This window comes from Hippocampus zosterae, chromosome 1, assembly GCF_025434085.1.
Source record: "Hippocampus zosterae strain Florida chromosome 1, ASM2543408v3, whole genome shotgun sequence".
NCBI classification, from domain to species: Eukaryota; Metazoa; Chordata; class Actinopteri; order Syngnathiformes; family Syngnathidae; genus Hippocampus; species Hippocampus zosterae.
Window position 1 is genome coordinate 42,283,169 of NC_067451.1, and position 19,090 is coordinate 42,302,258.

General features: G+C 48.9%; 20 non-coding genes across 20 annotated transcripts; all 20 read right to left on the minus strand.

The window, feature by feature from the left end:
- Positions 1–7,599: 7,599 nt before the first annotated feature.
- Positions 7,600–7,718, minus strand: LOC127612444 (5S ribosomal RNA). The gene has a single exon (XR_007965852.1). It is a non-coding gene; the product is annotated as a 5S ribosomal RNA (ribosomal RNA).
- A 479-nt stretch (positions 7,719–8,197) lies between these two features.
- On the minus strand, positions 8,198–8,316 carry LOC127613167 (5S ribosomal RNA). Its single transcript, XR_007966088.1, has one exon. It is a non-coding gene; the product is annotated as a 5S ribosomal RNA (ribosomal RNA).
- Positions 8,317–8,794: 478 nt separating this feature from the next.
- LOC127615036 (5S ribosomal RNA) lies at positions 8,795–8,913 on the minus strand. The gene has a single exon (XR_007966789.1). It is a non-coding gene; the product is annotated as a 5S ribosomal RNA (ribosomal RNA).
- Positions 8,914–9,392: 479 nt separating this feature from the next.
- Positions 9,393–9,511, minus strand: LOC127612455 (5S ribosomal RNA). The gene has a single exon (XR_007965853.1). It is a non-coding gene; the product is annotated as a 5S ribosomal RNA (ribosomal RNA).
- Positions 9,512–9,990: 479 nt separating this feature from the next.
- On the minus strand, positions 9,991–10,109 carry LOC127612466 (5S ribosomal RNA). The gene has a single exon (XR_007965854.1). It is a non-coding gene; the product is annotated as a 5S ribosomal RNA (ribosomal RNA).
- A 478-nt stretch (positions 10,110–10,587) lies between these two features.
- On the minus strand, positions 10,588–10,706 carry LOC127615870 (5S ribosomal RNA). The gene has a single exon (XR_007966978.1). It is a non-coding gene; the product is annotated as a 5S ribosomal RNA (ribosomal RNA).
- Positions 10,707–11,185: 479 nt separating this feature from the next.
- LOC127612477 (5S ribosomal RNA) lies at positions 11,186–11,304 on the minus strand. Its single transcript, XR_007965855.1, has one exon. It is a non-coding gene; the product is annotated as a 5S ribosomal RNA (ribosomal RNA).
- Positions 11,305–11,782: 478 nt separating this feature from the next.
- On the minus strand, positions 11,783–11,901 carry LOC127615041 (5S ribosomal RNA). Its single transcript, XR_007966791.1, has one exon. It is a non-coding gene; the product is annotated as a 5S ribosomal RNA (ribosomal RNA).
- A 479-nt stretch (positions 11,902–12,380) lies between these two features.
- On the minus strand, positions 12,381–12,499 carry LOC127612488 (5S ribosomal RNA). The gene has a single exon (XR_007965856.1). It is a non-coding gene; the product is annotated as a 5S ribosomal RNA (ribosomal RNA).
- A 475-nt stretch (positions 12,500–12,974) lies between these two features.
- LOC127614609 (5S ribosomal RNA) lies at positions 12,975–13,093 on the minus strand. The gene has a single exon (XR_007966638.1). It is a non-coding gene; the product is annotated as a 5S ribosomal RNA (ribosomal RNA).
- A 479-nt stretch (positions 13,094–13,572) lies between these two features.
- LOC127588379 (5S ribosomal RNA) lies at positions 13,573–13,691 on the minus strand. Its single transcript, XR_007959061.1, has one exon. It is a non-coding gene; the product is annotated as a 5S ribosomal RNA (ribosomal RNA).
- A 479-nt stretch (positions 13,692–14,170) lies between these two features.
- Positions 14,171–14,289, minus strand: LOC127613179 (5S ribosomal RNA). Its single transcript, XR_007966091.1, has one exon. It is a non-coding gene; the product is annotated as a 5S ribosomal RNA (ribosomal RNA).
- Positions 14,290–14,767: 478 nt separating this feature from the next.
- On the minus strand, positions 14,768–14,886 carry LOC127612499 (5S ribosomal RNA). Its single transcript, XR_007965857.1, has one exon. It is a non-coding gene; the product is annotated as a 5S ribosomal RNA (ribosomal RNA).
- A 479-nt stretch (positions 14,887–15,365) lies between these two features.
- LOC127612510 (5S ribosomal RNA) lies at positions 15,366–15,484 on the minus strand. The gene has a single exon (XR_007965858.1). It is a non-coding gene; the product is annotated as a 5S ribosomal RNA (ribosomal RNA).
- Positions 15,485–15,960: 476 nt separating this feature from the next.
- On the minus strand, positions 15,961–16,079 carry LOC127615399 (5S ribosomal RNA). The gene has a single exon (XR_007966916.1). It is a non-coding gene; the product is annotated as a 5S ribosomal RNA (ribosomal RNA).
- Positions 16,080–16,558: 479 nt separating this feature from the next.
- On the minus strand, positions 16,559–16,677 carry LOC127613184 (5S ribosomal RNA). Its single transcript, XR_007966092.1, has one exon. It is a non-coding gene; the product is annotated as a 5S ribosomal RNA (ribosomal RNA).
- Positions 16,678–17,155: 478 nt separating this feature from the next.
- Positions 17,156–17,274, minus strand: LOC127615048 (5S ribosomal RNA). Its single transcript, XR_007966793.1, has one exon. It is a non-coding gene; the product is annotated as a 5S ribosomal RNA (ribosomal RNA).
- Positions 17,275–17,752: 478 nt separating this feature from the next.
- On the minus strand, positions 17,753–17,871 carry LOC127612521 (5S ribosomal RNA). Its single transcript, XR_007965859.1, has one exon. It is a non-coding gene; the product is annotated as a 5S ribosomal RNA (ribosomal RNA).
- Positions 17,872–18,350: 479 nt separating this feature from the next.
- Positions 18,351–18,469, minus strand: LOC127612532 (5S ribosomal RNA). Its single transcript, XR_007965860.1, has one exon. It is a non-coding gene; the product is annotated as a 5S ribosomal RNA (ribosomal RNA).
- Positions 18,470–18,947: 478 nt separating this feature from the next.
- LOC127615875 (5S ribosomal RNA) lies at positions 18,948–19,066 on the minus strand. Its single transcript, XR_007966979.1, has one exon. It is a non-coding gene; the product is annotated as a 5S ribosomal RNA (ribosomal RNA).
- Between the last annotated feature and the right edge of the window lie 24 nt (positions 19,067–19,090).

A 19,090-nucleotide genomic window follows, 5' to 3' on the forward strand; every position in this document is an offset into this window, starting at 1 on the left:
TATTTCCCTGCGTGACTCTGGATGCATCGGACTTGTGGGCAGCACATTTTGCAATGGCTATTTCTCTAGGTTTCATCATGGCCACCAGCAGCTTCATTATCTGCGCATGATGCTGGATGGGGGAACCGTCAGTCTTCTTGAACCCCCGATTCCTCCACACAGCACCGAACAGGTGGCACACGCTATGCGCATATGCCGAATCTGTGTAGACTGTCACTCTTTTCCCTTCTGCGAGCAGGCATGCTTCTGTTAACCCCACCAGTTCAGCGAGTTGGGCCGAGGCCGGTTGTGGCACCACTTCGGCTTTGATCGTTACAAACTCCGGTCATCACCATCTGAGTTTTTGATATAAGCCTCTGATACGTTGGTTCGAGCTTACCTTGAATTGCAGATGAAAAAAAAAACCCATGCCTCCCGATCTGGAGTCTTCAATTTAGTTGCCGACAGGACTGGACGTCCATCAATTTCATGCCGATACAAACCAGTCTCATCCCTGGCCACCCGGTTAGTTCTTCTCCTCCGGGATACCCTCTCTTGGTCTGAAATAAGGTTGTTAGTTTGGAAAACATACAACTTCCCATTTTTGATCCCACCTCCATCACTAAAGATCAGTCGTCTTCTGCAGTCTCTTTAGTCATCTAGTCTGCTTTGTCATTTCCTGCTTTTATGTGGGAAAAATCCTTCTAATATGTGTCCTGCATTTAATAACTACTTCTTTTGGTTTTAGCAGAGCCTCTCTAAGTTTTCGTTTCTTTGTTTTTTCTTCACTACGTTGAATCGATGTTCCTGTGGCAGTTTTTTGAAATTTTTTATTGTAAACATTTGCCTCATGCTGCCGCATATCTGATGCATGCTGACTGTTTTTGTTCAATTGGGTTCAATTGCATGCTGACGTATGTCAAAATTCATCAAAATTAGTCTTTTACTTCCCTGTTGTTCACGTTCCCCTCTCTTTTCTGAAAAAGAACTACAGAAACAGAACCTTCTTTTTCAGAAACATCTAAGTAAATCAGCTAGACCAGGCTGCACAAAAGAAACCGGCATCGCTGTACCTTCTGATGTGTTCAGTCTCCCCAAAAATATAAAGGCAGCGCGCATTGTAATTTTCACATGCGATAGTTTGAAACCGCAAAAAGCCAAACGTCAAAGGAGCCACCACGTGGCATCCAAACAACAAATCTTAGATGATGCATTACTATACCGAATAAGCACAACGCCATCCGTATGTCGGAAAGAGTAGATTAGGTGTTTAAGCACTTGAATAAAAATTCCAGAAGACAAAATCGAATACGTGGGGCAACCGAGTGTAGTAAAATTTAACTCCAAGGTGAGAGAATGAGAAAATTCCCTATGCGATTCTGAAAGTGATATATGGAAAAAACCTTAGCTAAATCGATTACAAAAAAGGTGTACGAATGAGAATTTTTGGATATTTGAGTAGACGGCAAAAAATATGGGCGGCGCGGCCATGTCAGGCCTAGCTACCAGTCAATGAGATGAGATCCTCTGACAGGTCCACTCTGGCTGCCACACCCTTCAGGACCTACAATAATTGAGGAGGATGGAACATTAAATAAATTGCCTTGTGTTTCACCCAACCAGGCCATGCGATAAATTTCAATCTCTAGTTTGTCAAAAGCATTATGCAGTGGGAAGGACCGATCAGCGGATGGTAAGGTCATATGGAGGAAGTCTAAGGAGACCAAAACCGATACTGTTGGAAGACAGAGTTCAGTGGTGGGTCATCGGCTGACTTTAGCAACAGTCAGTCTTGTATCAGTCTGCATTGGGAGCGAGCGTAGTCCAGCATGTCCAAGTTCATGACAGTCTTTCAGTGAGGCCAGCAGTGATCCCTATTGTTGGGGATTCGGGTACCCATGGAGCAGATGGGTATTGTCCATGTGGGGGTGCCGTATCCTGTCATTGTTGTTGGTTTTGCGGAGGAGGAGTCAGAGCTTGTTGATCATAGCCTGATTGATGAACAGGTGGGTGCCGGCGGCGCGGGCATTTCCTTGTCCAATGATTCACATCACCACAAATGAAACAGCCAGCTTGGCTCCCGTGACTTCCTCGTCCACGCCCACCTTCCCGTCTCAGACCTCCCCCCAGCCATGCGTCTCGGCCCTGCCTTGTGGGCAGGCCGTAATGTTGAGGTGTGGCTTGGAGCTGCGGTGTGGGTCTGATCAGCCGTGGTGGAGCCTGTTGAGAGACACTGATTGACATTTGATTAGATCTCCCAAGTTTCTCTTTTTTGCATGCATTACTGGAGGCTCTCTTAGCCTCTTGTATTTGTGAATTCAAAAAGTCGTTTTGTAGCTTGGATGTTTTCTCAGTCTCTTCCTCGGCTCTCATTCGAGATTGTTGCACATAATATAGGAAATGAGTTCGCCAATTCACGTCATCTGAAGTGGGGAGAGTGGGAGAGTTAGTCATCATTTTCTGCACATCAGACGGACAACCCCCCAGCACTGCTTGCCTGAACAAAGCCTGATTCAATGGATGACTATGGGGGTCCTGTCCTGTGACAGTCATCCAAGCACCCATACAATTAACCAAATAAGTCATTGGGTGTACCTCAGATAGCAATTCAAACGGCAATTGTTGTGAAGGACCCAATGTTGTTGGATAACTGGAACTCAGCGCGTCTGATTGTCTATCATTCAACCTAGTCAATTTGCAAGAGGCTACTCCCTCTAATAGGTCCATAATCTCTTTGGGTAAATACTTACCCTTAAGCCAGTCTATTGCCCACAACTGTATGTCATAGTCAATTTTGGGCAAATCCAGCAACATTTGCCTCGTCAATTCAGTCTCCTTAGTTACAAAAGTGGTCGCATCCCAAACACTCATGCTTTCATTATCCTGTTTAATTTGCATACATTTTTCTACTTTTACCAATTGTTTATGAACCACCCTGGGCAGATCAGGGGGAAGCTTGGCACACAAGGGATTCGGGTGGGGGCCAGTAAAACGGCTAGTATGTGTTATCCCCCTTCCTGTAGGTTTGTGCTTACAAACCTGCCTGTGGAGTCTACACAATGATTAAAGTGCCCCTCTGTTAAGACGTTTATAATTTCTTTTTTTTTTTTTTTTTTTTTTAATTCACTCAATCTCTTTAACCCTCACAACAGTGTCTGCGATTATGATGAATAGAGACACATTTTCATGCGTCTGGTGAGCTCAGGTCTCTCTGCCTGCAGATTGACCATCCGCTCCAATTTCTTCTGCCTTGTCTATGTACAAGTGACCACTCGGCGCTTGTAGTGCGGTCATAATTTTAGCGCTCGTCACCTCATGCGGTGAAGGAGGCATCCTCGCTGCCTTGTTTATCATAACTTTGTCGAGTTACTTTGGTTATATATTTTTTCTTTTTCCAATGTCGAGGGCAGTGGTCAAACTACCCATGAAATGCAATATATAGAAGAACCTCTACTTGTCAACTTGACCCTCTCTTTTTCCTTCGCATATCAACCACATCATATTATCATCTTAGAAACATCCACCTGCTCCGCTCTTTTCTCACTCCTCACATTCAAAGCCATCCATAACCTAGCCTCTCCATACCTACCTGACCTCATCCACATTCCTACACTTGTCCGCTCTTTTCGTTCCTACTCCTCTCTCCTTCTCTCTGCCTCCCCTGTTCGTCTCGTCACCATGGGAAACAGAGCCTTCAGTCGATCTGCTCCCCGCTGACCTTCGTAATACAGACTCATTAACACATTTTAAATTCCGCCTCAAAACACATCTGTTTGGACAAGCCTATTCACTCGGACCATAAAGCCATTATTCTTTCTGTTGTTGTATTTTTCTTATTTTATTTGATGTTGATCTTAACATTGTATTCGTGATTTTGACTGCTTGTTGTAAGTTGTCCGTGAGTTCATAGAAAGACCCCCACAAATAAAATGTATTATTATTATTATTATATTATTATAGCTCAAATTGAATCCACTTAGTTTTTTCTTTTTGTATTTCAAACTATTGTCTTATTCTTACAATTTATTCTTAAGACCTTGTTTTCTCGCTTTACTTACCCCTCTGCGCAGTGCATTCGCCCTTTTCTCTCTCTGCGCAATGCATTCGCCTTCCTTTCTTTCCTACTTACCACCAGACGCTATTTTAACTGTTTTCTTGCCTTCAGGCGTTCCGTCCGCACTATTTCTGTACCCGCACTCAACTTATGTTGGAGATGACACCTTGTTTGAAAAACAATTGTTCACAAGTTTATGATGATCAGTCTGTAGTCAATCCGCTATGCAATCCCTGTTCTCAGGTTTTTTATGTAAACAGAAAATCAGAAGTATTGAGGAGAGCCCCAGAGAGCAATATCAATAATTGGTTTTTAATTTTATCATTCTGTCTTTAATTTAAATTAACAAGTCGGGCTTTTCTGCAACTCCAATTTCTCATTGCTCCCAGAGGGTCTAGGGGCCGTCAGCTGACCCTCGTATTATTTATGAGGGGCCACACTCTTTCTTGAGATGCATACAGGCACATCTATGTTAGTGTCGTTAGGTAGCATTCCCATGCTTCTTGTTTCTTGTTAGAAAGCTGTGGCACATTCATTCTCCTGGGTTTCAGTTACCTCAGGACCTCCACAGTTGATCATGCATTATTTTGCTCCTTCAGCATACTGTCCCCCATCATCCTGTCACATTTTCTCGCTACCAGCAAGGTCGGCCCCAAAATGGGCCCAACTCTGGTCCCACGCCCCGCCCCCACGTCACCCACACGGGGAGTGCCTAGCCTTGAAACACGGTGGGCAGGTACAGGTTGGCCAGTCCCCGTCCCGTCCCCGAAGCCAGATTCCCCTCCCCGAGCGGGCACCGCAGGCGGGCACGCGCCCCAGAGCACCGAGAAGCACACTATCCTATCCATTCCATTCGTTTCTTTCTACAAGCACGCTCACTCACTCGCGCTCAAGCGCACACACACTTACTCACGATCGCGCACACGCGCACACACGCACACACGCACGCTCACTTACACACACCCATGGGTACACTCACACACACACACGCAGGGATCCCACACGTCTCTGCATGCACAGACGCTCACAAACAAAGAAGACAGACACTCACAAACAAAGAAGACAGAGCAGGATTCGAATCCATTCCACGTTTTGCTGTTTGCCAACTGCGGCTATGCAGTTTGTTGTTTAACAGTGCGGATATGCACTGACAAATACGCACGTCTTACTTAACTTTCGTTTCGTTTCGTTTCTAATAGCGCTTTATATTTTCCCCTTTATTTTCTCTGCAGAATTTAACTTAAGTGTGCACACAAAATACTTTTTTCCCCAGGTATACCAATCCTTGCATTCCAGAGGCCTCAGTGCCACGTTTTCCCTTTTTCACACAGAGGGATTTTCTCTACACACACAAGCCGTCCAGCACCTATTTCCCAAACGCGGTCTGTACAGGCTCAAATTTATCAAACTTTGACAGATGTGTATGCTGTTATGACACGTCCCCATAGAGGAATCGAACCGCAAGCAGATCGTATCAGCTCAATCAATATTCAAAAACCGCCAGTCCTTCGTTTTACCTGGGGGCCTCTTACACCAGCATTTAAATTGACAAGCCTTATAACTCACATACACCTCTAATTCGATCAGTGCCCAAACGACGTGGCTTCGCGCGCATCATTCTCTTCGGCCCACATGTCTGTGGCTGGCCGTCTATTTCTTCGGCCCACATTCCGTGGCTGGCCGTCTATTTCTTCGGCCCACATTCCGTGGCTGGCCGTCTATTTCTTCGGCCCACATTCCGTGGCTGGCCGTCTATTTCTTCGGCCCACATTCCGTGGCTGGCCGTCTCTCACACTACACGGTACGGATGCCAAGGTTGCGCTCGTTCCTATTAGCCAAACGCGGTCGACGCAACCTCCCTTTTGCGCTGGACTTTGGCAGGGACTAGGCTCCCACCGGACATCTCCGTTTGGGTTCACCCATCTCTTGTCGCAGCATAGTTCAATCGTACCCGTGTTTCCGCCACAATCACACAGCTAAAATTTCGATCCTCCGCGGGACCACTGAAACGACTAATTTCCACGTCCACGTTTTATGGGACTTCCTACTATTTTCTTCTCGTTTATCATTCACACCAGACATGTCACGCATACAATTCCCAAAACGTTTTGTTACTGTTCCCTTTTTATTTATTGTTTTTTATTTATTTTTCCTGTTTTTATTTATTGTTTTTTATTTATTTTTCCTGTTTTTATTTTTACTTTTCTTTCGCTGTCTCTATTTGGGGCCACTCCCCCTTCAATAGTCGCATTATGACGGCTTTTGACTAGGAGAGACAACTTTCCCTGGAGCCCGCCGTGGCCCCATCAGATCCGTTTAACTGTCCTCCGTGCGGGGGACAACGCTCCCTCCCCCCCTTTCCAAGAGCGAGCATGTTGCGGCGACTTTGCGTGCAAGCAACTCACCTCACAACAGGTCGTCGGCTGGCCGCTGGATGCTCGCGGAGAGAGCGGACGGGACGGTCCCCTGGAGAACACGAATCCTGTTCGTGACGCCAAAAATGTGGTATATGGTGTTTGCTGCTTCGCTGGTCTTCAAAAAACACTCGGTGATCGGTGGCTGTTTCCCGACGAATGAGCACTTCAGGGACCACGGCTGATTGGGAAAAGATTTTATTCTACCGATGTCAGAGTGGAATCGATTCTGGCTCCTGTGAGTCTCAGATATTATCAGGCCGCCCCCGACGAAACACATTCATGAGATTATATAGAGACAATATGATAATGAGAGGCGGGGAGGTACGCCTCTCATGCAAATCCAGAAACAAAGAAAGTCACATGTCATCTGACCCGGTGTGGCCGGAGGAGACCAAAGGTTATGAGGACCAACTGCAAAAACATGTCCCGTGGAGGGGGCCCCAGACTTGGTGGGGCCAAGAAAACCCTCGGGGGCTGCTAATCAACCAAGTGAAATAGGGTCCAGACTTCACACTACATTCTTTGGTTTAAGTACAAGCAGAAGCTGAATTCTCCCTGACCCGCAAATATAGAATAGAATCGTGTCACTGACGCCAGGTGGACATTCTAAGGCCACCTACAGGAATAGAGAGGGAATTCCAAATTACACTTCAGTAGTATGGCCGTAAGCGAGGGAAAACGTGAAAATTGTCCCCTTTATAGCAGACATGGCACTTGCGGGTCGGGGATGGAGTCGTGGGGTGATTTTTTTTTCATTTAATGACCTCCTCCCGAGAGCACGAAGGAGGGGCCCGCTCCCGTGGTGGTTTGAGCGCGCAGCCTGTCAGGCTCGCATTCGGTCCTCTGCGAGCGCGCAGATGCGGTATTTGATGTTTGTTGCAAAAGTGGGCTTTTCCAGTGGAGGTGCAAAGGCATCCAGCAGGCGGAAATCCCAAGCTGTTTCATGTCCAAGTGCTATCATGACCGATCCCCGTGCAGACGGCTCCCTCTGTTGGACATTAATTTTATTCCAAAGAGACGTTGATCTGTCAAATCAACGTGAAGGAAACGATTTCAAACCACAGGATAAGTGAAAGTTGAATGACGAATGAATGCCAAAATTTTTGGAAAGAGCAGTGAATCGTGTTGAGAATTGGAGGTGGGTGCAAAAGCTTACAGCACCTGGTATTCCCAGGCGGTCTCCCATCCAAGTACTAACCAGGCCCGACCCTGCTTAGCTTCCGAGATCGGACGAGATCGGGCGTTCTCAGGGTAGTATGGCCGTAAGCGAGGGAAAACGCGAAAATTGTCCTCTTTATAGCAGACAAGGCACTTCTGGGTCGGGGGTGGAGTAGTGGGGTGATTTTTTTTCATTTAATAAACCTCCTCCGGAGTGCACAAAGGAGGGGCCCGCTCCCGTGGTGGTTTGAGCGCGCAGCCTGTCAGGCTCGCATACGGTCCTCTGCGAGCGCGCAGAGGCTGTACTTGATGTTTGTTGCAAAAGTGGGCTTTTCCAGTGGAGGTGCAAACGCATCCAGCAGGCGGAAATCCCAAGCTGTTTCATGTCCAAGTGCTATCATGACCGATCCCCGTGCAGACGGCTCCCTCTGTTGGACATTAATTTTATTCCAAAGAGACGTTGATCTGTCAAATCAACGTGAAGGAAACGATTTTAAACCACAGGATAAGTGAAAGTTGAATGACGAATGAATGCCAAAATTTTTGGAAAGAGCAGTGAATCGTGTTGAGAATTGGAGGTGGGTGCAAAAGCTTACAGCACCTGGTATTCCCAGGCGGTCTCCCATCCAAGTACTAACCAGGCCCGACCCTGCTTAGCTTCCGAGATCGGACGAGATCGGGCGTTCTCAGGGTAGTATGGCCATAAGCGAGGGAAAACGTGAAAATTGTCCCCTTTATAGCAGACAAGGCACTTGCGGGTCGGGGATGGAGTAGTGGGGTGATTTTTTTTTCATTTAATGACCTCCTCCCGAGAGCACGAAGGAGGGGCCCGCTCCCGTGGTGGTTTGAGCGCGCAGCCTGTCAGGCTCGCATACGGTCCTCTGCGAGCACGCAGATGCAGTATTTGATGTTTGTTGCAAAAGTGGGCTTTTCCAGTGGAGGTGGAAAGGCATCCAGCAGGCGGAAATCCCAAGCTGTTTCATGTCCAAGTGCTATCATGACCGACCCCGTGCAGACGGCTCCCTCTGTTGGCAATTAATTTTATTCCAAAGAGACGTTGATCTGTCAAATCAACGTGAAGGAAACGATTTCAAACCACAGGATAAGTGAAAGTTGAATGACTAATGAAAGCCAAAATTTTTGGAAAGAGCAGTGAATCGTGTTGAGAATTGGAGGTGGGTGCAAAAGCTTACAGCAGCTGGTATTCCCAGGCGGTCTCCCATCCAAGTACTAACCAGGCCCGACCCTGCTTAGCTTCCGAGATCGGACGAGATCGGGCGTTCTCAGGGTAGTATGGCCGTAAGCGAGGGAAAACGTGAAAATTGTCCCCTTTATAGCAGACATGGCACTTGCGGGTCGGGGATGGAGTCGTGGGGTGATTTTTTTTTCATTTAATGACCTCCTCCCGAGAGCACGAAGGAGGGGCCCGCTCCCGTGGTGGTTTGAGCGCGCAGCCTGTCAGGCTCGCATTCGGTCCTCTGCGAGCGCGCAGATGCGGTATTTGATGTTTGTTGCAAAAGTGGGCTTTTCCAGTGGAGGTGCAAAGGCATCCAGCAGGCGGAAATCCCAAGCTGTTTCATGTCCAAGTGCTATCATGACCGATCCCCGTGCAGACGGCTCCCTCTGTTGGACATTAATTTTATTCCAAAGAGACGTTGATCTGTCAAATCAACGTGAAGGAAACGATTTCAAACCACAGGATAAGTGAAAGTTGAATGACGAATGAATGCCAAAATTTTTGGAAAGAGCAGTGAATCGTGTTGAGAATTGGAGGTGGGTGCAAAAGCTTACAGCACCTGGTATTCCCAGGCGGTCTCCCATCCAAGTACTAACCAGGCCCGACCCTGCTTAGCTTCCGAGATCGGACGAGATCGGGCGTTCTCAGGGTAGTATGGCCGTAAGCGAGGGAAAACGCGAAAATTGTCCTCTTTATAGCAGACAGGGCACTTCTGGGTCGGGGGTGGAGTAGTGGGGTGATTTTTTTTCATTTAATAAACCTCCTCCGGAGTGCACAAAGGAGGGGCCCGCTCCCGTGGTGGTTTGAGCGCGCAGCCTGTCAGGCTCGCATACGGTCCTCTGCGAGCGCGCAGAGGCTGTACTTGATGTCTGTTGCAAAAGTGGGCTTTTCCAGTGGAGGTGCATAGGCATCCAGCAGGCGGAAATCCCAAGCTGTTTCATGTCCAAGTGCTATCATTACCGATTCCCGTGCAGACGGCTCCCTCTGTTGGACATTAATTTTATTCCAAAGAGACGTTGATCTGTCAAATCAACGTGAAGGAAACGATTTTAAACCACAGGATAAGTGAAAGTTGAATGACGAATGAATGCCAAAATTTTTGGAAAGAGCAGTGAATCGTGTTGAGAATTGGAGGTGGGTGCAAAAGCTTACAGCACCTGGTATTCCCAGGCGGTCTCCCATCCAAGTACTAACCAGGCCCGACCCTGCTTAGCTTCCGAGATCGGACGAGATCGGGCGTTCTCAGGGTAGTATGGCCGTAAGCGAGGGAAAACGTGAAAATTGTCCCCTTTATAGCAGACACGGCACTTGCGGGTCGGGGATGGAGAAGTGGGGTGATTTTTTTTTCATTTAATGACCTCCTCCCGAGAGCACGAAGGAGGGGCCCGCTCCCGTGGTGGTTTGAGCGCGCAGCCTGTCAGGCTCGCATACGGTCCTCTGCGAGCACGCAGATGCAGTATTTGATGTTTGTTGCAAAAGTGGGCTTTTCCAGTGGAGGTGGAAAGGCATCCAGCAGGCGGAAATCCCAAGCTGTTTCATGTCCAAGTGCTATCATGACCGACCCCGTGCAGACGGCTCCCTCTGTTGGACATTAATTTTATTCCAAAGAGACGTTGATCTGTCAAATCAACGTGAAGGAAACGATTTCAAACCACAGGATAAGTGAAAGTTGAATGACTAATGAAAGCCAAAATTTTTGGAAAGAGCAGTGAATCGTGTTGAGAATTGGAGGTGGGTGCAAAAGCTTACAGCAGCTGGTATTCCCAGGCGGTCTCCCATCCAAGTACTAACCAGGCCCGACCCTGCTTAGCTTCCGAGATCGGACGAGATCGGGCGTTCTCAGGGTAGTATGGGCGTAAGCGAGGGAAAACGTGAAAATTGTCCCCTTTATAGCAGACATGGCACTTGCGGGTCGGGGATGGAGTCGTGGGGTGATTTTTTTTTCATTTAATGACCTCCTCCCGAGACCACGAAGGAGGGGCCCGCTCCCGTGGTGGTTTGAGCGCGCAGCCTGTCAGGCTCGCATTCGGTCCTCTGCGAGCGCGCAGATGCGGTATTTGATGTTTGTTGCAAAAGTGGGCTTTTCCAGTGGAGGTGCAAAGGCATCCAGCAGGCGGAAATCCCAAGCTGTTTCATGTCCAAGTGCTATCATGACCGATCCCCGTGCAGACGGCTCCCTCTGTTGGACATTAATTTTATTCCAAAGAGACGTTGATCTGTCAAATCAACGTGAAGGAAACGATTTTAAACCACAGGATAAGTGAAAGTTGAATGACGAATGAATGCCAAAATTTTTGGAAAGAGCAGTGAATCGTGTTGAGAATTGGAGGTGGGTGCAAAAGCTTACAGCACCTGGTATTCCCAGGCGGTCTCCCATCCAAGTACTAACCAGGCCCGACCCTGCTTAGCTTCCGAGATCGGACGAGATCGGGCGTTCTCAGGGTAGTATGGCCGTAAGCGAGGGAAAACGTGAAAATTGTCCCCTTTATAGCAGACACGGCACTTGCGGGTCGGGGATGGAGTAGTGGGGTGATTTTTTTTTCATTTAATGACCTCCTCCCGAGAGCACGAAGGAGGGGCCCGCTCCCGTGGTGGTTTGAGCGCGCAGCCTGTCAGGCTCGCATACGGTCCTCTGCGAGCACGCAGATGCAGTATTTGATGTTTGTTGCAAAAGTGGGCTTTTCCAGTGGAGGTGGAAAGGCATCCAGCAGGCGGAAATCCCAAGCTGTTTCATGTCCAAGTGCTATCATGACCGACCCCGTGCAGACGGCTCCCTCTGTTGGACATTAATTTTATTCCAAAGAGACGTTGATCTGTCAAATCAACGTGAAGGAAACGATTTCAAACCACAGGATAAGTGAAAGTTGAATGACTAATGAAAGCCAAAATTTTTGGAAAGAGCAGTGAATCGTGTTGAGAATTGGAGGTGGGTGCAAAAGCTTACAGCAGCTGGTATTCCCAGGCGGTCTCCCATCCAAGTACTAACCAGGCCCGACCCTGCTTAGCTTCCGAGATCGGACGAGATCGGGCGTTCTCAGGGTAGTATGGCCGTAAGCGAGGGAAAACGTGAAAATTGTCCCCTTTATAGCAGACATGGCACTTGCGGGTCGGGGATGGAGTCGTGGGGTGATTTTTTTTTCATTTAATGACCTCCTCCCGAGAGCACGAAGGAGGGGCCCGCTCCCGTGGTGGTTTGAGCCCGCAGCCTGTCAGGCTCGCATTCGGTCCTCTGCGAGCGCGCAGATGCGGTATTTGATGTTTGTTGCAAAAGTGGGCTTTTCCAGTGGAGGTGCAAAGGCATCCAGCAGGCGGAAATCCCAAGCTGTTTCATGTCCAAGTGCTATCATGACCGATCCCCGTGCAGACGGCTCCCTCTGTTGGACATTAATTTTATTCCAAAGAGACGTTGATCTGTCAAATCAACGTGAAGGAAACGATTTCAAACCACAGGATAAGTGAAAGTTGAATGACGAATGAATGCCAAAATTTTTGGAAAGAGCAGTGAATCGTGTTGAGAATTGGAGGTGGGTGCAAAAGCTTACAGCACCTGGTATTCCCAGGCGGTCTCCCATCCAAGTACTAACCAGGCCCGACCCTGCTTAGCTTCCGAGATCGGACGAGATCGGGCGTTCTCAGGGTAGTATGGCCGTAAGCGAGGGAAAACGTGAAAATTGTCCCCTTTATAGCAGACAAGGCACTTGCGGGTAGGATGGAGTAGTGTGGTGATTTTTTTTCATTTAATGACCTCCTCCCGAGAGCACGAAGGAGGGGCCCGCTCCCGTGGTGGTTTGAGCGCGCAGCCTGTCAGGCTCGCATACGGTCCTCTGCGAGCACGCAGATGCAGTATTTGATGTTTGTTGCAAAAGTGGGCTTTTCCAGTGGAGGTGCAAAGGCATCCAGCAGGCGGAAATCCCAAGCTGTTTCATGTCCAAGTGCTATCATGACCGACCCCGTGCAGACGGCTCCCTCTGTCGGACATTAATTTTATTCCAAAGAGACGTTGATCTGTCAAATCAACGTGAAGGAAACGATTTCAAACCACAGGATAAGTGATAGTTGACTGACTAATGAAAGCCAAAATTTTTGGAAAGAGCAGTGAATCGTGTTGAGAATTGGAGGTGGGTGCAAAAGCTTAGAGCACCTGGTATTCCCAGGTGGTCTCCCATCCAAGTACTAACCAGGCCCGACCCTGCTTAGCTTCCGAGATCGGACGAGATCGGGCGTTCTCAGGGTAGTATGGCCGTAAGCGAGGGAAAATGTGAAAATTGTCCCCTTTATAGCAGACAGGGCACTTGCGGGTCGGGGATGGAGTAGTGGGGTGATTTTTTTTTCATTTAATGACCTCCTCCCGAGAGCACGAAGGAGGGGCCCGCTCCCGTGGTGGTTTGAGCGCGCAGCCTGTCAGGCTCGCATACGGTCCTCTGCGAGCACGCAGATGCGGTATTTGATGTTTGTTGCAAAAGTGGGCTTTTCCAGTGGAGGTGCAAAGGCATCCAGCAGGCGGAAATCCCAAGCTGCTTCATGTCCAAGTGCTATCATGACCGATCCCCGTGCAGACGGCTCCCTCTGTTGGACATTAATTTTATTCCAAAGAGACGTTGATCTGTCAAATCAACGTGAAGGAAACGATTTCAAACCACAGGATAAGTGAAAGTTGAATGACGAATGAATGCCAAAATTTTTGGAAAGAGCAGTGAATCGTGTTGTGAATTGGAGGTGGGTGCAAAAGCTTACAGCACCTGGTATTCCCAGGCGGTCTCCCATCCAAGTACTAACCAGGCCCTACCCTGCTTAGCTTCCGAGATCAGACGAGATCGGGTGTTCTCAGGGTAGTATGGCCGTAAGCGAGGGAAAACGCGAAAATTATCCTCTTTATAGCAGACAGGGCACTTCTGGGTCGGGGATGGAGTAGTGGGGTGATTTTTTTTTCATTTAATGACCTCCTCCCGAGAGCACGAAGGAGGGGCCTGCTCCCGTGGTGGTTTGAGCGCGCAGCCTGTCAGGCTCGCATACGGTCCTCTGCGAGCGCGCAGATGCGGTATTTGATGTTTGTTGCAAAAGTGGGCTTTTCCAGTGGAGGTGCAAACGCATCCAGCAGGCGGAAATCCCAAGCTGTTTCATGTCCAAGTGCTATAATGACCGATCCCCGTGCAGACGGCTCCCTCTGTTGGACATTAATTTTATTCCAAAGAGACGTTGATCTGTCAAATCAACGTGAAAGAAACGATTTTAAACCACAGGATAAGTGAAAGTTGAATGACGAATGAATGCCAAAATTTTTGGAAAGAGCAGTGAATCGTGTTGAGAATTGGAGGTGGGTGCAAAAGCTTACAGCACCTGGTATTCCCAGGCGGTCTCCCATCCAAGTACTAACCAGGCCCGACCCTGCTTAGCTTCCGAGATCGGACGAGATCGGGCGTTCTCAGGGTAGTATGGCCATAAGCGAGGGAAAACGTGAAAATTGTCCCCTTTATAGCAGACAAGGCACTTGCGGGTCGGGGATGGAGTAGTGGGGTGATTTTTTTTTCATTTAATGACCTCCTCCCGAGAGCACGAAGGAGGGGCCCGCTCCCGTGGTGGTTTGAGCGCGCAGCCTGTCAGGCTCGCATACGGTCCTCTGCGAGCACGCAGATGCAGTATTTGATGTTTGTTGCAAAAGTGGGCTTTTCCAGTGGAGGTGCAAAGGCATCCAGCAGGCGGAAATCCCAAGCTGTTTCATGTCCAAGTGCTATCATGAACGACCCCGTGCAGACGGCTCCCTCTGTTGGACATTAATTTTATTCCAAAGAGAACTTGATCTGTCAAATCAACGTGAAGGAAACGATTTCAAACCACAGGATAAGTGAAAGTTGAATGACTAATGAAAGCCAAAATTTTTGGAAAGAGCAGTGAATCGTGTTGAGAATTGGAGGTGGGTGCAAAAGCTTACAGCACCTGGTATTCCCAGGCGGTCTCCCATCCAAGTACTAACCAGGCCCGACCCTGCTTAGCTTCCGAGATCGGACGAGATCGGGCGTTCTCAGGGTAGTATGGCCGTAAGCGAGGGAAAACGTGAAAATTGTCCCCTTTATAGCAGACACGGCACTTGCGGGTCGGGGATGGAGTAGTGGGGTGATTTTTTTTTCATTTAATGACCTCCTCCCGAGAGCACGAAGGAGGGGCCCGCTCCCGTGGTGGTTTGAGCGCGCAGCCTGTCAGGCTCGCATACGGTCCTCTGCGAGCACGCAGATGCAGTATTTGATGTTTGTTGCAAAAGTGGGCTTTTCCAGTGGAGGTGCAAAGGTATCCAGCAGGCGGAAATCCCAAGCTGCTTCATGTCCAAGTGCTATCATGACCGATCCCCGTGCTGACGGCTCCCTCTGTTGGACATTAATTTTATTCCAAAGAGACGTTGATCTGTCAAATCAACGTGAAGGAAACGATTTCAAACCACAGGATAAGTGAAAGTTGAATGACGAATGAATGCCAAAATTTTTGGAAAGAGCAGTGAATCGTGTTGTGATTTGGAGGTGGGTGCAAAAGCTTACAGCACCTGGTATTCCCAGGCGGTCTCCCATCCAAGTACTAACCAGGCCCGACCCTGCTTAGCTTCCGAGATCGGACGAGATCGGGCGTTCTCAGGGTAGTATGGCCGTAAGCGAGGGAAAACGTGAAAATTGTCCCCTTTATAGCAGACAAGGCACTTGCGGGTAGGATGGAGTAGTGTGGTGATTTTTTTTTCATTTAATGACCTCCTCCCGAGAGCACGAAGGAGGGGCCCGCTCCCGTGGTGGTTTGAGCGCGCAGCCTGTCAGGCTCGCATACGGTCCTCTGCGAGCACGCAGATGCAGTATTTGATGTTTGTTGCAAAAGTGGGCTTTTCCAGTGGAGGTGCAAAGGCATCCAGCAGGCGGAAATCCCAAGCTGTTTCATGTCCAAGTGCTATCATGACCGACCCCGTGCAGACGGCTCCCTCTGTCGGACATTAATTTTATTCCAAAGAGACGTTGATCTGTCAAATCAACGTGAAGGAAACGATTTCAAACCACAGGATAAGTGATAGTTGACTGACTAATGAAAGCCAAAATTTTTGGAAAGAGCAGTGAATCGTGTTGAGAATTGGAGGTGGGTGCAAAAGCTTAGAGCACCTGGTATTCCCAGGTGGTCTCCCATCCAAGTACTAACCAGGCCCGACCCTGCTTAGCTTCCGAGATCGGACTAGATCGGGCGTTCTCAGGGTAGTATGGCCATAAGCGAGGGAAAACGCGAAAATTGTCCCCTTTATAGCAGACAAGGCACTTGCGGGTCGGGGATGGAGTAGTGGGGTGATTTTTTTTTCATTTCATGACCTCCTCCCGAGAGCACGAAGGAGGGGCCCGCTCCCGTGGTGGTTTGAGCGCGCAGCCTGTCAGGCTCGCATACGGTCCTCTGCGAGCACGCAGATGCAGTATTTGATGTTTGTTGCAAAAGTGGGCTTTTCCAGTGGAGGTGCAAAGGCATCCAGCAGGCGGAAATCCCAAGCTGCTTCATGTCCAAGTGCTATCATGACCGATCCCCGTGCAGACGTCTCCCTCTGTTGGACATTAATTTTATTCCAAAGAGACGTTGATCCGTCAAATCAACGTGAAGGAAACGATTTCAAACCACAGGATAAGTGAAAGTTGAATGACGAATGAATGCCAAAATTTTTGGAAAGAGCAGTGAATCGTGTTGTGAATTGGAGGTGGGTGCAAAAGCTTACAGCACCTGGTATTCCCAGGCGGTCTCCCATCCAAGTACTAACCAGGCCCGACCCTGCTTAGCTTCCGAGATCGGACGAGATCGGGCGTTCTCAGGGTAGTATGGCCATAAGCGAGGGAAAACGTGAAAATTGTCCCCTTTATAGCAGACAAGGCACTTGCGGGTCGGGGATGGAGTAGTGGGGTGATTTTTTTTTCATTTAATGACCTCCTCCCGAGAGCACGAAGGAGGGGCCCGCTCCCGTGGTGGTTTGAGCGCGCAGCCTGTCAGGCTCGCATACGGTCCTCTGCGAGCACGCAGATGCAGTATTTGATGTTTGTTGCAAAAGTGGGCTTTTCCAGTGGAGGTGGAAAGGCATCCAGCAGGCGGAAATCCCAAGCTGTTTCATGTCCAAGTGCTATCATGACCGACCCCGTGCAGACGGCTCCCTCTGTTGGACATTAATTTTATTCCAAAGAGACGTTGATCTGTCAAATCAACGTGAAGGAAACGATTTCAAACCACAGGATAAGTGAAAGTTGAATGACTAATGAAAGCCAAAATTTTTGGAAAGAGCAGTGAATCGTGTTGAGAATTGGAGGTGGGTGCAAAAGCTTACAGCAGCTGGTATTCCCAGGCGGTCTCCCATCCAAGTACTAACCAGGCCCGACCCTGCTTAGCTTCCGAGATCGGACGAGATCGGGCGTTCTCAGGGTAGTATGGCCGTAAGCGAGGGAAAACGTGAAAATTGTCCCCTTTATAGCAGACATGGCACTTGCGGGTCGGGGATGGAGTCGTGGGGTGATTTTTTTTCATTTAATGACCTCCTCCCGAGAGCACGAAGGAGGGGCCCGCTCCCGTGGTGGTTTGAGCGCGCAGCCTGTCAGGCTCGCATTCGGTCCTCTGCGAGCGCGCAGATGCGGTATTTGATGTTTGTTGCAAAAGTGGGCTTTTCCAGTGGAGGTGCAAAGGCATCCAGCAGGCGGAAATCCCAAGCTGTTTCATGTCCAAGTGCTATCATGACCGATCCCCGTGCAGACGGCTCCCTCTGTTGGACATTAATTTTATTCCAAAGAGACGTTGATCTGTCAAATCAACGTGAAGGAAACGATTTCAAACCACAGGATAAGTGAAAGTTGAATGACGAATGAATGCCAAAATTTTTGGAAAGAGCAGTGAATCGTGTTGAGAATTGGAGGTGGGTGCAAAAGCTTACAGCACCTGGTATTCCCAGGCGGTCTCCCATCCAAGTACTAACCAGGCCCGACCCTGCTTAGCTTCCGAGATCGGACGAGATCGGGCGTTCTCAGGGTAGTATGGCCGTAAGCGAGGGAAAACGCGAAAATTGTCCTCTTTATAGCAGACAAGGCACTTCTGGGTCGGGGGTGGAGTAGTGGGGTGATTTTTTTTCATTTAATAAACCTCCTCCGGAGTGCACAAAGGAGGGGCCCGCTCCCGTGGTGGTTTGAGCGCGCAGCCTGTCAGGCTCGCATACGGTCCTCTGCGAGCGCGCAGAGGCTGTACTTGATGTCTGTTGCAAAAGTGGGCTTTTCCAGTGGAGGTGCATAGGCATCCAGCAGGCGGAAATCCCAAGCTGTTTCATGTCCAAGTGCTATCATTACCGATTCCCGTGCAGACGGCTCCCTCTGTTGGACATTAATTTTATTCCAAAGAGACGTTGATCTGTCAAATCAACGTGAAGGAAACGATTTTAAACCACAGGATAAGTGAAAGTTGAATGACGAATGAATGCCAAAATTTTTGGAAAGAGCAGTGAATCGTGTTGAGAATTGGAGGTGGGTGCAAAAGCTTACAGCACCTGGTATTCCCAGGCGGTCTCCCATCCAAGTACTAACCAGGCCCGACCCTGCTTAGCTTCCGAGATCGGACGAGATCGGGCGTTCTCAGGGTAGTATGGCCGTAAGCGAGGGAAAACGTGAAAATTGTCCCCTTTATAGCAGACACGGCACTTGCGGGTCGGGGATGGAGAAGTGGGGTGATTTTTTTTTCATTTAATGACCTCCTCCCGAGAGCACGAAGGAGGGGCCCGCTCCCGTGGTGGTTTGAGCGCGCAGCCTGTCAGGCTCGCATACGGTCCTCTGCGAGCACGCAGATGCAGTATTTGATGTTTGTTGCAAAAGTGGGCTTTTCCAGTGGAGGTGGAAAGGCATCCAGCAGGCGGAAATCCCAAGCTGTTTCATGTCCAAGTGCTATCATGACCGACCCCGTGCAGACGGCTCCCTCTGTTGGACATTAATTTTATTCCAAAGAGACGTTGATCTGTCAAATCAACGTGAAGGAAACGATTTCAAACCACAGGATAAGTGAAAGTTGAATGACTAATGAAAGCCAAAATTTTTGGAAAGAGCAGTGAATCGTGTTGAGAATTGGAGGTGGGTGCAAAAGCTTACAGCAGCTGGTATTCCCAGGCGGTCTCCCATCCAAGTACTAACCAGGCCCGACCCTGCTTAGCTTCCGAGATCGGACGAGATCGGGCGTTCTCAGGGTAGTATGGGCGTAAGCGAGGGAAAACGTGAAAATTGTCCC